The following is a 13,636-nucleotide window of genomic DNA, read 5'->3' on the forward strand; positions in this document are numbered from 1 at the left end:
CCCTAACCCTAACCCTAACCCTAACCCTAACCCTAACCCTAACCCTAACCCTAACCCTAACCCTAACCCTAACCCTAACCCTAACCCTAACCCTAACCCTAACCCTAACCCTAACCCTAACCCTAACCCTAACCCTAACCCTAACCCTAACCCTAGCGACGCCGCCAGCGCTTGACCCCGTCAGCGTTTACCTCCAGCCCTGCTCAGCGTTTAACCCCGTCAGCGTTTAGCCCCGTCAGCGCTTACCTCCCGCACTGTTTAGCCCCTGACCCCAGTAGCGCTTGCTCTTGTCTTTCTTTTCTTACTTACTTAACTAACCACTTACACTAGCGGTTCGCCTCCGCCTGCCTTACACCAACCCTTACGTCAGTGGTTAGCCCCTTCCTTCCCTCTCCCACAGCACTTTTGTCTTCACTCCTTATTTTGTCTTCACTCCTTAACTCCTCTCTTACCCCAGATCTTACCTTACTTCTCCCGCCCACTGGCGGTTACTTTTACCTTCCTAACCCTCGCCTCACACCCTCTGTCCTTTTCTCTCCTTACCTACTTAACTAGAACTTACTAGCACTTAGCTTTACCTCTCTAACTCTTCTCTCCTGGACAGTAGCGGTTACCTTCACCTTCCCAACTCTCCTCTCCTAGACAGCAGCGGTTAGTTTTTACTTTCCAACTCTTCCCCCCCGGACAGCAGCGGTTAGTCTTGCTTCTTTAACTCCTTTACCTCGTACCTTCTCACACCCTCTCTTTGTTTCTTTTCCTACTTGTGCTAGACGTCAGGGCCTTTACAACACTAACCTCCTTACCCGTTCTAACCCTAACTCTCCTTTTCCCCCTAACCCTAGCCCGACATTGGGGTAGGGTTAGGGTTAGGGTTAGACTTAGGGTTAAGGCTAGGCCAAGCTTGGGGTAACGGCTAAGCAGTCCTTGTCTCTCTTTGGTCTAACCCTCTGAAACACCCGCTAGGCTCTTACCTTCCCCGATTAAATGAAAATTTAACGTTTTGCTTTAGGGTTAGGGTTAGGGTTAGGGCTAAATACCCCCTCTAGTCTCTTTCAGCCAATACTTCCTAGGGGCTACCCTAGGGTTAGGCCTAAGTTGGGGGTTTTTTTTTTTTTTCTTTCTTAACTAACCCCTTAAAGCCAACTTTTCTAATTACTTCCTAGCTTAAAGCAAAACTAAGGGTTAGGGTTATATACTTTTCCTTAATTTCTCTCATTTTTAACCCTAGGGTTAGGGTTATATACTCTTCCTTATTTTTCTTTTCTTTTATTCTCCGGCTAGGCCTATATACTTCCCTTTTTTTTCTTACCTTAAGGTTAGGGTTATATATATATATATCTTCTATTATCCTAGGGTTATCCTAAGAAGATTTCTTTTTATTATTAAGACTTTTTATCTTTTTTTTCCTTTCTTTTATTTAAATATCTAATACTATTTTACTAATAATAACTAACCTCTTTTTATATTACCCTCCCTTTATCTTATTCTCCCCTCGGTAGTTGCCATTATGGCTGCCTGCTGTGCCGCGTTGACCTGGTCACCTTGCCGTCGTCTTCGTGATACCCTCATGTGCCAGCCCCATCTCGACCTTAGTAACTTTGAGAGCGAAAAGGCGCTTCAGCTTAGTGGTCAGAGCGATCCCTCTGACTAAGGGACAGACCCGGGTTCGAGTCTCGGAAGCGTCTAGCCAGCCTCAAAGAGCTTTTTTTGCTGATTAGAATGATATTATTTTTGCCTACCCTGGACTACTATATCTTTCTCTTTTTCGTCTTTCTTCTACTTCTTTTATTTTTACCTCCTCTTATATTATTTATACCATCTCCTATAAGCATTCTAATTATATAGTTAAAGCCAGCTATTATCACCAAGTCCTATTCGTATGTATAGTTACCGTTAAGTATTATGTGGGTAGTATACCTACTGTGGGAGCCCCCCTTCTCTCTCTCTCTCTCTCTCTCATATACTCCTTTGTTTTTTTATTTTTATTTTCCCTTCCTATTATTGCCTATCACATCACATTATATATCATTATATATAACTAGTCAAACGTATTACACTATGCGTAAAACATAGTAATTAACTAAGCTCTTGAGTTTGTCTCCACTTGAGCACTAGATCAAAGACGGCCATAGCATTGGTCATCTCTCGCCCGCATACCAACTTGCTATGCTTACGGCCCAGCCAGTCAGCATAGTCATCCCGACCTTTGAAGTCTCGACCGGCAGCCTCCTGGACTTGCGACCATATATCTGCCTCCGTCACGGCGGCCAACGCCATAGGGACTACAGCATGCTTCCACCGACATGATGCTCCTTTGGTCTCGTAACCGTCCCGACAGAGCTCCTGCGATACGTGACAGTAGAAGCAGCTCAAGAAACGTGCCTGTGGATCCTTCTTGTAGTTGACCAGACCCTGAAAGATCATGCAGCTGGAGAAGGACAGATCCTTCTCTGCTGTGGCACCACAGGTACCCCACTGGTGCCCGGCCTCCTTGACGCCATCGAACATCCAGCAGATGCGGCAGCCCATCTTGCCAAGCTCCTCTATCTCCTCCAAGGCGGCCTCGAAACGTTCTAGAGCGAGGGCATCGCGCCTGCCGCGGGCATGTGATGCTATGATACCCTGCGAGGATAGCTCACTCTTCCACAACAGCTCATCGCGGCGGCAATTATCGCATCGGACGGCATCGAGATCTCCACAGTCCCGTAGGTCACCGTCCAAGCATTGGCCAAGGAGGCGGCGACGGCAACCTTGTGTCCGGATCAGACTGCGTACCTCGCGCGTGCTCAAGTCTAGGTAGCTGTCGCGGATATGGTCCTCAACCGGCCAGTCCTTCTCCTCGACGACTATCTCTGCGGTGACGGGCTCCCCAGCTCGCCCGCCCCGCCCCGCCTCCTGGGCGTAGTCGATGATGCTGAATGGGGCCTCGAGATGGATGACATGGACGATGCCTGCAACATCAAGGCCCGTGCCTAGAGCCGCGGTAGCCACGATGTAGGGTGTTTCGCCGTTGACCCATGCCTGGAAGCCCTGCTCGCGCTGGGCAAGGAACTGCGCATCGCTATCATCGCGCTGAGCGTGATAGTAATGGCAACCAAGCTGCCGGGCAAGCGCTCTACACTTCGCGTGGCTGGTGCAGTATATGACCCCCTTCTCCCCCGGTGCTAGACGTGGGAGCCGGGCGTCCACCAGCCTCTTCACCTCCATGACGCCCCGTCCGTTACGGACGCGAAGGACGGAGTACCGCACGTTCAGCCGATGGCTCGAAGCCCGTATGTAGAGCGGAGCCTGGAGCTGCATGGCTTCTTCGAAGTCGCGTTGACGGAGCGGCGGCAGGGTCCCAGTGAGGAATACGAAGGGACACCCCAAGCTCCGCAGGAGAACGAGGCACCGGAGCTTCGCGCGGTAGGTTTCGGCGGCAGTGAATGACAGATGGCACTCGTCAATGACCACTCGGTCCAGCCTTCCCCTGACACTCAGATCAGCGGCCCACTGCAGGAAGTCATCGGTGACAGCCGCCTCGGCCGAGACCAGCGTAACCCTGGGCCAAGATTCACGCGCCTCGGGCCAGGACTTGCAGTCTAGGCCGGCATCGACGCAGCGTGTGACTAGCTGCCTCTTCAACTCGGCGAACGGAGCCACCACGATGGTCACGCCTGCACCTGCCAGCATAGCCGGGACCATGAAGACCAAGCTCTTCCCGCCGCCCGTTGGCAGCACGGCAACCAGCGGGCTCTGCTTCGCCGCGGCCAACCTGACGGCCTCTTCTTGCTGGGGTGACCGAAACTGGGCAGCGTCATCACGCAGGACAGCCCGGAGTGCCCGCAGGATCATGTCGTCCTTCTTCTTGTCCCCCACTGCTGCTGTCATACCTGCCCTTAGCTTCTCGAGCGAGGCGATCTTGGCCCGCTTCCGGGGAGGGTGGCACTTCTTCTCCTCGCCGCCAGACTCGGCCGCACCCTTGCGCTTCGAGGACGAAGTTGACGGCGGCGGCTCCAAGGCCGATTGCTGCTGCGCGTCGCAGCCGAGGAACTTGTGCCAACGACGGCTCACCTGCCCGAATATGTCCAGAGACTCGGCCGTCAAGCGCTTCAGCACATCGATCGTGACACCGTAGTTGGCGGCTGTCTGGCCGGTGTGACAGGCAGCCAGATCGTCCGGCGCCTCGTACTGCTCCGACTCGTCATCGTCGTCGCCGTCCTCAAAGTCTGCCCGAGCGGCCCCCCGGTCGCGAGCGTGCTTCTTGCTGATGGCGATGGCGATGTGGCGCCAGTCTTGGAGCGTGATCCTGCGGCCGATATAGTGGGAGGTCCACTTCCCCATGGCCCCAGACATACGACTGCTCTCCCATGGCCCCGTCTCGTTATGCCAGATGAAGTCGCTCGGCGGTGCCATCTTGCCATATAGCTCCCATCTGTCCGCCTCCCAGCGATCCGTCAGCGGTCGGATGTAGACCATGTACATCACGAGCAGCTGCCCGATCCTCTCCGGCAGGAAGCGGGGGATCACCTTCGGCGAGTCGAAGTGGGCCAGAGACTTGTGGTACTGGGTGACGAGCACAACATCGCCGTCGATGACAAAGACGTTGCGGTCCCTGTTGATGCCGTTGACCAGGCGCAGGCCCGTGATCTCTTCCCTCGGCTGGGCTGGCCGCCGGTGATGTGGGAGAGGAGCAGCAGAAACTCCTCGAACTTCTTCACCAGCTTCAGGTACTTCCTGATGCCCGCCCACTTCCACTCGCCCGCTCGATCTAGGAACTCTGTCTTCCGCGAGCCCATGACGAGGTCCTCGAGCATCTCGACCTCCTTGCCAGCGAGGTCGTTGGTATGGATGAAGGACCGGCCTCGTCTTGTATGGGTGAGGTCATCCTCAATGCCGGCCAGAGGAAGGATGAAACGCTCGTCGTCGCCCTCCTTGAACATCAACTGACCCCACAGCAGGTCCTCGGCGTCTTTCGTCATCCTAGCCACCATGTGACGAATCTTCTCCATCAGGATCGGCTTGCCCATGAAGTACATCATCTCGCCGTCCTTGCTCCAGGACACCATCAGCCGGCTACCAGTCTCCTGCGCGATCTTCCTTCCGTATAACAGCAAGCTGAGCGTATAGCCCATGGGAGAGTATGTCGCCTTGCAAAGCCAGGCGTCTCGAACCTGGGCGAACCGTTGCGCGAGGTCCGTCATCCCGGCCCGCTCCCGGGTGGGTATAGCCCACTCTCCCAGCAGCGCCCGCCCCGTGAAGACGAGTCCCGCAAGCACGTAGGTGAATAGGTGGGCAGGTCGGAGCTGCCCCGTCTCGCCGTCGATTCCCAGCACCCCGACGAAGTGCCACAGCGGGCTCGCAAAAGGGTCCCCGTCGAGCCGCTGCATCCAGAAGTCCGCCAGAATCTGCAATATCTCTTCCTGCAGCCCCTCGCCCGACTGTTCCTCGTCCTGCAGATGCGCCCAGAGCAGCTCGAGGCTGGCCCTCTGTGCAGGCGTGAAGCGAAAGCCGTGTTCGGCAAACAGCGCATCCTCCTCCAGCGACAGCACGTTGAGGCAATAGCATAAGAACCGCTTCACATATACCAGGTAGCGATCCATGCTGGTCTTCTCCTGCAGCGGCCCAAACGGTCGGCTGTGGGCATCGTGAGGGTGGGGGCTGGCCAGGAGCAGGCGGGTCATCAGGGGCATGCTCTTTAACCCGCCGATGCAGCGGTCGAAGAATAGACGATCTAGAGCCGTGGCCATCCGTCGCAGCTCGTCGTCGTCACAGCCGGGCATCCTGCTGCAGGCTTGGATATCCACCAGATTCCTCCCGGCGAAGTGGGCTGACCAGCCGGTCCTCTTCAGCCAGTTCGTCGTCTCGTGCCTCAGGATCCCCTCCTCCATGACCTTCTGCATCTTCTCCTGCTCCTCCTGCTGCAGTGACCACCCTTGGGTGATGTCGGCGATCATCGTCTGATCTTCCGGGTGCGTCTGCTGCCTGTCTGCCATCGTCGCTCTTCTCCCCCTGCCGACCGGCGTCGGAGGATCTCCTGCTGCCGAGACAGCATCATCGTTACCGCTGGTCGAGATTCTTACGCAGAAGTAGTAAATCGCCCTCTTTGGACCTGTAAAGAAGGTTTGCAGATAGACGCCGGTCCAGAGGCCCGCCTGCGCCTTGGCTCCCTTTATGTTGTGCTCGCCGTTGAGGTGAACCCGCAGGCACTTCCAGCTCGGCGTGAGGTGCCTGCAACCCGGCCAGGTGCAAGCGAAGCCCCGGTGAACGACGAGACCCTTGACGGCCCGGGTCGGGTTTGACGCACCGTGCTGGACGAGCTGCTCCAATGCCGGCCCTTGCAGCTGTAGACCCTTATGGCGGTGGATGATATCGCTGCGGGCCCGATGGTCGATGTCTGGGTGACGGTCCCTCAAGTGACCCTCGAGGCTGCAGACCGCATAGCCGTGAAAGGCGCAGATCAACGACCGGTATTCGCCATTATATATAAGCCACCCTTCTCCCGGTTTGGTGGCTTCTGCATGAACACAGCTGGCGGACTCTCCTGTATCTTCTTGCCGCTCCGGTTCGTTGCCGCCGGGCGAGTCTGTGGGACGCCCTCGGGCCATGGCTGCGATCTGGACTATGTCGAGCCCTTCCCTACCTCCCTCTGGTTCCTCCTCTTAGGATACTGTACGTGCAGTCCTTGTTTCCCTTCTTTCTTTCTTTTCTTGATAGTCTCTCCCTCGAATGATTGCCGCTTGCTGGGAAACTGCTCGGTCGTCCTTAGTTGCGCTCATTTTATAGACTCATGTCCATATGAAAAGGATATCCCTCGTTCACCCGGTCGGTCGCGAGAAGGCTGGCCTTGGGAGACGCGTTCTGTTGTATTTCCCTCCTTTGCTTGCTTTTTCCTTAACCCTGAAGTTGCCCTTCCCTTTATCCTGATTGGCTGCAGCATGAAATGGTAGTTTGGGACTGGTAGTTTGGCCCCCCTGCCCGCGTCTGGGACCCACCCCCGCGTGTATCCCTGCATGCCCATTCGTCCGTGCCCCTGACCCCGAAATGGTAGTTTGGCCCAAACTACCACTGGCCTCCCGGTTAGGTAACTAATTAAAGGAAAAGAAGACGGAGACGGGAGACTTCTAGGCTGCTAGTCAATAATTGGATGTGGTTAAGAAGTGGCCAAAGGAGTATAGATAGGAGTCAGGGAGAACAAATCAGAAAGGTGGAGGAGAGATGGAGGCTTAGAGGTTTGGGGAGGGGAGGGTGCGCATGGATACCTAAACCTAGGTTTAGGTGGGTCCGGGGTAGAAAAATGGCAAGTTTAGTAGCAGGCTTCTAAAATATTTGGGGCTCGTAGTATAGATAGCCCAAAGATACATAACTTTTAACCCTAACCGGGACCTATTCGGGGTGTTTTTTGACTGTAATTTCTACCTTACCTAGGCCAAGGACCTATTACCCTCAAAGGGCCACGAGTGCCTCTAGGGCCTCTTTAGCTCCTTCTAATAGCCCCACTAGTCCTAATCAGGTTAGCCCGGGCTTAGTCAGCTACAGAGGCCTTATAGGAAGAAAGAGACCAGCGAGAACCCCTTCTCCACAGCTACAAAGACCTACAAGGCGGCAAAGGCAGCCACAGCCTAGCCCTACCCTAGAGGGGCCTACCCTAGAGGAGCTTACCCTAGACCAACCAAGCTCCAGGGAAAGCTATAGGTCTTTTTCTAGCTATGAAGAAAGGGGAAGACCTTCTAGCCCTAGGTCCCCTAGCCTCTCTAGGCCCTCTAGCCAGGGACCCACTCTAGAGCCCCTAGAGCCCCTAGAGGAGCCTACCCTGGAGGGGCTTAAGGAGCCTGCAGAGGCTGCCGAGCTTAAGGAGCCTGCAGAGGCTGCTAGGCTTGAGGAGCCTGCAGAGGCTGCCGAGCTTGAGGAGCCTACCCTAGAGGGACCTACCCTAGAGGGACCTACCCTAGAGCAGCTACATAACCAAGCTATAGCCCCAATCCTAGCTAAGGCCTCTATGCAGAAGCTACTAGCTTTTGCAAAGATCCCTATACCAGAGAAAAGGCTACACGCAAGGCAGGCTGCTATTTTCACAGCTACAGCCCATAAAGCTGCAGCTGCCTTTGTAAAGAGGCCTACTGAAAAGGCCCTATTGCATTTCCTTATCTTACCTAGGCTACTAGGGTTAGGGTTGCAAAAAAGGAGGCCTAGCTACCCTTCTTAGGTCCTTCCCTTCTAACCTTCTTACCCTAGAGAGCCTAGAGTCCCTTGAGCAGTAGCCCCCTAAGGCAGCTAGACCCTCTATAGCCCCTAGCCCGGCTCAGAGGGCAGCTAGGCTACTAGAAAGAGGCTACTTAGGCCGGGCTGCTAGGGCTCTTATTGATCCGACCCCTATAGCACCTAATTCAACGGAAAATAGGGCTAGGCTGCTAGAAAAGCACCCTATCGGATCAAAAGACCCCTTCCAAGGCAAGACCCGCCCAAGGGCCGGCCAACCAATCACATCAGAGACAATTATAGCAGCTATAGCCTCTATAGGCAAGGAAAAGGCCCCCGGCCTTAGCGGCTGGACTAGGCCCCTTTTGGACCTAGTGACTAAGAAGGATTCCCCTGTAATAGCTTTCCTAAGGCTGCTAGCTGATATGATTCGCTAAGGCACGGCCCCTGGGGCCCACTTATTATGCGCTAGCCGCCTAATAGGGCTTGAAAAGCCCGATGGAGGGGTTAGGCCTATAGCCATAGGAGACCTGATCTATAGGGTAGCTATGAAAGCGATCCTGATGACCTCCTATCGGCCAAATATGCTCTTACCCTTCCAGCTAGGCGTGAACAGCCCAGGCGGGGTTGAACCCGCTATTTTCCTTCTCTACGAGGCTATTATAGGCCCAAATGAGGCTAATTTCCAGCAGCTAGCCTCTATTGACCTCGCTAATGCCTTTAACTCAGTAGATAGGGCTTCTATAGCTGCCTCGGTAGCTATATATGCCCCTACCTTCTATAAGGCAGCAGCTTGGGCCTATAATGACCCTTCTATCTTAGTCACAGAAGAAGGGTTAGCTATAGCCTCGGCTAAGGGCGTAAGGCAAGGAGACCCTCTTGGACCTCTTCTTTTTTCCCTTGCCTTTCGACCTACCCTAGAGGCCATAGCTAGAAAGCTACCTAGGGCAACCTTAGTAGCTTACCTAGATGACCTCTATATTCTTAATAAGGCTCCGCAAGGCACCCTAGAGGCAGCTAAGGAGGTCTTAAGAGGCTCTCCTTTTAGCCTTAACCTAGCAAAAAGCAAGGAAAAGGCTATAGAAGACCTTAAGCTAGAAGGCTTATATGCCTTGGGCACCTATATAGGCCCTATCTGGCCTAGAAGAGCCTTCTTAGAAGATAAGCTAGCTACCCTGCAGGAAGCCCTAGAGGCCCTATAAGACCTACCTAAGCAGCACTCTTTGCTTCTTCTTAGAGGTAGTATCCAGCTTCTTCTAAGGCACCTTCAGAGGCAGCTAGACCCAATTGGGCTAGAAGACCTTTGGGAAGAAGCTGATTCCCTTATAAGGGAAGCTATTCTGGCCCTAGTGGCTAGAAGCCCTAGTGAGTGCCCTAAGGAGCCTAATCCAAGCCTTATAGCCCTTCCAGTCAGAGAGGGAGGCCTAGGAATACCCTTGCACAAAGACCTAGCCCACGAGCTATTCCTAGCAGCTAGGGAGGCCTCGCAGCCTACCCTAGACCTTATCCGGAAGCCCCTAGCCCCGCAGCCTATCCCTGCCCCGCAGCCTACCCTAGACCCAGGCCAGCCTAGGCTAAGAAAAACAGCACAACAGGTGCTAAAGGACGTAAATAAGGCTAGGCTAGCAGGCTTCCTAGAGGGCCTCCCCTCTAGCTATAGGCAGGCTAGGCTAGAAAATGCTAGCTATCTCGGCCGCAAGTGGCTTGGAGTCTTGCCTACCCAAAAAGCCCTATCTTTCACAGACTCCGAGATCACTGAAGCCCTCCGAAGCCGGCTTTTCTACCCAATCAAGCCTATTAGCCTACCCTGTAGCTCTTGCGGAGCTATAGCCGCCTTAGGCCATCAGGATACCTGCAAGGGTGCTAATAGAAGGTGGATTGCAAGGCATGACGCAATTACTAGGGCCTTTTTCAAAGCCCTAAGCAGCCAGCCTACCCTAGAGGTCGAGAAAGAACCCCTAGTCCACCCGGAAGGTAGCCTAAGGGCCGACTTCGCAGTCACCCTAGGAAATAGCCGCTATTACTATGATGTTCAAATCGTAGCTATTTCAAAGGATTCTGCCAAGGAAGACCCTTATAGCACCTTGAGAGAGGCTGCAGAGGAAAAACGCAGAAAATATAGGTCTCTCGGGGCCTTCTTTCAGCCTCTTATCATCTCAGCAGGTGGCCTTATGGACCTAGAGACCGCTAAGACCTATTAGAAGCTCCAGGACCTTATTGGCCCCTTTGCGGCTAACCAGCTAGACTCCTCTATTAGCCTTGCCCTGATGAGGACTAGGGCGACCTCTGCGGCTTCTATAGCCCGAGATCCCTCTAGTAACCTAGCTAGGTCTTATTAGAATACTTCTAGGGCTTCCTAAGGCTATTTTGCCTCTATCTCTTATCTCTTATCTTTTATTTCTTATCTCTTATTTCTTATCTCTTACCTCTTATCTCTTATTTTTTATTTCTTACCTTTTATCTCTTATATCTCTTATATCTCTTATATCTCTTTTCTACCTATATCTCTTTCCTTTAGTTATATCTCTTTCTTAGCTATATTTCTTTCCTAGTTATATCTTATTCTTAGTTATATCTCTTTCTTAGTTATATCTCTTTCTCTTAGTTATATCTTTTTTATTTCTTTCTCTTAGAAAAATCTCCTCTCTTTACCTTATAAGCTATATCTTTAGCTAGAAGAAACCTCCCGGGCAGACTAGCTTAGATAGTAAATACTAACCCTAACCATAACCCTAAAAAAAAATACCTCTAGAAGGTCTTCCTAAGGCTAATTTCTTCTCTTATATACCTCTTATCTCTTATCTCTTATCTCTTATCTCTTATTTCTTATTTCTTATCTCTTATCTCTTATTTCTTTCTTTACCTCTTATCTCTTATCTCTTATCTCTTATATCTCTTATATCTCTTTTCTAGCTATATCTCTTTCCCTTAGTTATATTTCTCTCTCTTAGCTTTATCTTTCTCTTTTTAGTTATATCTTTTTATTCTTATATCTCTCTTACTTTTCTTTCTTAGAAAAATCTCCTCTCTATACTCTATAAGCTATATCTTAGTTAGAAGAAAACCCCCAGGCAGACTAGCTTAGATAGTAAATACTAACCCCAACCATAACCCTAACCCTAAGAAATAAGACTTTAAAGCTATCTAATTATATTAATCTAGGTTTTTAAATTAGCTAGGGTTTTAAGGAATTCTAAGTTATATAAGGCCTAGACTTATTTATTAGTATTTAATAATCTTAGATTATTTACCTTAAACCTAAGTAGCTATATTAATAGGTATATTAAGAAGGATTTATTTATTAATAAAGTTATATTTTAGTCTCTAAAAAGAGTAAAAAGGGTATAAAAGTATTAGAGGTATTTTTTTATAATATCTAAGAAGATTATAATATTATTAATAAAAGCTATAATATACTCTTAATATAATCTTAGGATATTATCTATAAACCTTTATATATATATTAATAAGTTTTTAAAACCTATAAAGGCAACCTTAGATTATTTTAGCTCTTAGTAACTAATAATTATAAAATAATCTTAATATTTTATATAAATAAAAAACTAATAAAAAAAGGATTTAATATTTATTATACTAATATATTATTTCCTCTTAAGTTTATTTATTACTTTACTTTATAAAGGTATTAAGTATATATTAATAAGTATAGCCTTATTTAATACTTAGAGGTTTATTATAACTCTTTTTTTCTTTTTCTTATTAATTATTTACTAAACTATAAATATAAGGCTTATAAATAATATAGGTTTTTATTAAAACTCTATTTAGTTTTAATTATAAAGGGCTCTAAAGGTTTTATTTAGGCATTTCTTAGCCTTTAGGCTAAGTAAATATAATTAGGACCTAAGCTTTTATTAATACTAGTTATTAATAAGTAGGATTTTTATTTACTTATTCTTATTAATAATAATTAGTCTTATATCTTTCTATAGGGTTAAGAATTTTATAAATAGCGCGAAGATTATATTAATAACTAATTTACCCTAATTATAGATTTATATTCCTAGGTTAATAATAATCTCTAAGAGGTTTTTTAATTAAATAATTCTTAGCTTAAGTCTTAGATCTAGCTTAAATTATTAAAGCTAATTATTATATAGGGGGCTATTTAGTCCCTAGGGAATTATAATTTTATAAGCTAGCTTATACTTAATTATATATCTAATAGAGCCTTTTATAAAAAATATAATAAGTCTCTTACTAGGTTTAAGTGCTATTATTTATAAAAATATTTACTTATTTAATATAATATCTCTATATATTACTAGAAGTTATACCTAGTATTTTCCTTTAAAGCGCTTATTAATATTAGCTAGCCTTAGGATATTTATTTTCTAGCCTTAATAAATAATCTAGGCTTTTAAGGACTTATTATAAAAAAAAATATTATTAGTTTTTTATATTATTATTAATATATTACTTTTAATATATAATTTAAAGAAAAAATTATTATTTCTTTTTACCTTATATATTTTTATAGGGATATATACCTCGCTATAAGCTAATATATTAATAATTACTTAGGCTTTAATTTATTAGGCATAGAATTACTTAAATTAGCCTAGGGTTATTAAGATTAAAATCTTTTTAGCTAATTTAATATAAATATAATTCTTATTATTAAGAATATCTAATTTATATAAGGTATTAAATTCTTATCCTAAGAGTAGTTTTATACTAAGTTAATCTATAATCTAAGTGCCTATTCTAGCTTTAGCTATAATAGGCTACTTATCTTTTATTTTAGGGATATATAAGGTAAACTTAGCTTATTTAATAATATAAAATTACCTTATTTTATAAAAAGCAATAATTTAAGTAAGGTCTTATTATATATCTATTAAAAAAAAAAGGAAGTCTTATTTAATAACTAAATATCTAGCTCTTATATTAATATAAATTTCTCTTTAGGTTTTATTACCTAAGGAATTTATAATTTATATCTATATAAATATATAAATAGCTAATTAGCTAGGTCCTAGTATAATATATATAGACTTATATTTTATTATAATAATAAAAATTAGCTTATTATATACTTTTATTATAGATTTTACTTATTATTTATTAAGTATAAAATTTATAATTTCTAGGATCTTAGCTATTAATAGGGCTTTTATTATTAGGTTAATTACCTCTTTATTTAGTTTACTAGTAGTATTATAATTAGATATTACCTAGGTAAAATATATATAAGTTTTTTTATTCTTAATAATAGCTTATAAGGTAATTTATTATTTCTTAGTAAAAAAATATTTATTTTTTATATTTTTTTATATTTTTTTAATAATAATAAATACTTAAGTTATTAATATAAGGGCTTAAGAAATATTTTACTAAGTATTATTTTAGGAAGATATAATATTATATATATTTCTTATATAATCTAAGGGTTAATAGCCCTTAGCTAGGCTTACTAGGTTATAGTAATTACCTA

General features: G+C 46.6%; 1 pseudogene across 1 annotated transcript, besides 1 other annotated feature; it reads right to left on the minus strand.

Annotated features, from left to right (window-relative positions):
* Positions 1 to 2,157: 2,157 nt before the first annotated feature.
* Positions 2,158 to 6,587, minus strand: NCS54_00756100 (annotated as a pseudogene). The gene is made up of 2 exons: positions 4,701 to 6,587; positions 2,158 to 4,641 (listed from the first exon to the last, which is right to left on the minus strand).
* Positions 2,158 to 6,587: a sequence feature.
* Positions 6,588 to 13,636: the final 7,049 nt, after the last annotated feature.

The sequence above is a fragment of the Fusarium falciforme genome, chromosome 6 (genome assembly GCF_026873545.1).
Source record: "Fusarium falciforme chromosome 6, complete sequence".
Classification (NCBI taxonomy): Eukaryota; Fungi; Ascomycota; class Sordariomycetes; order Hypocreales; family Nectriaceae; genus Fusarium; species Fusarium falciforme.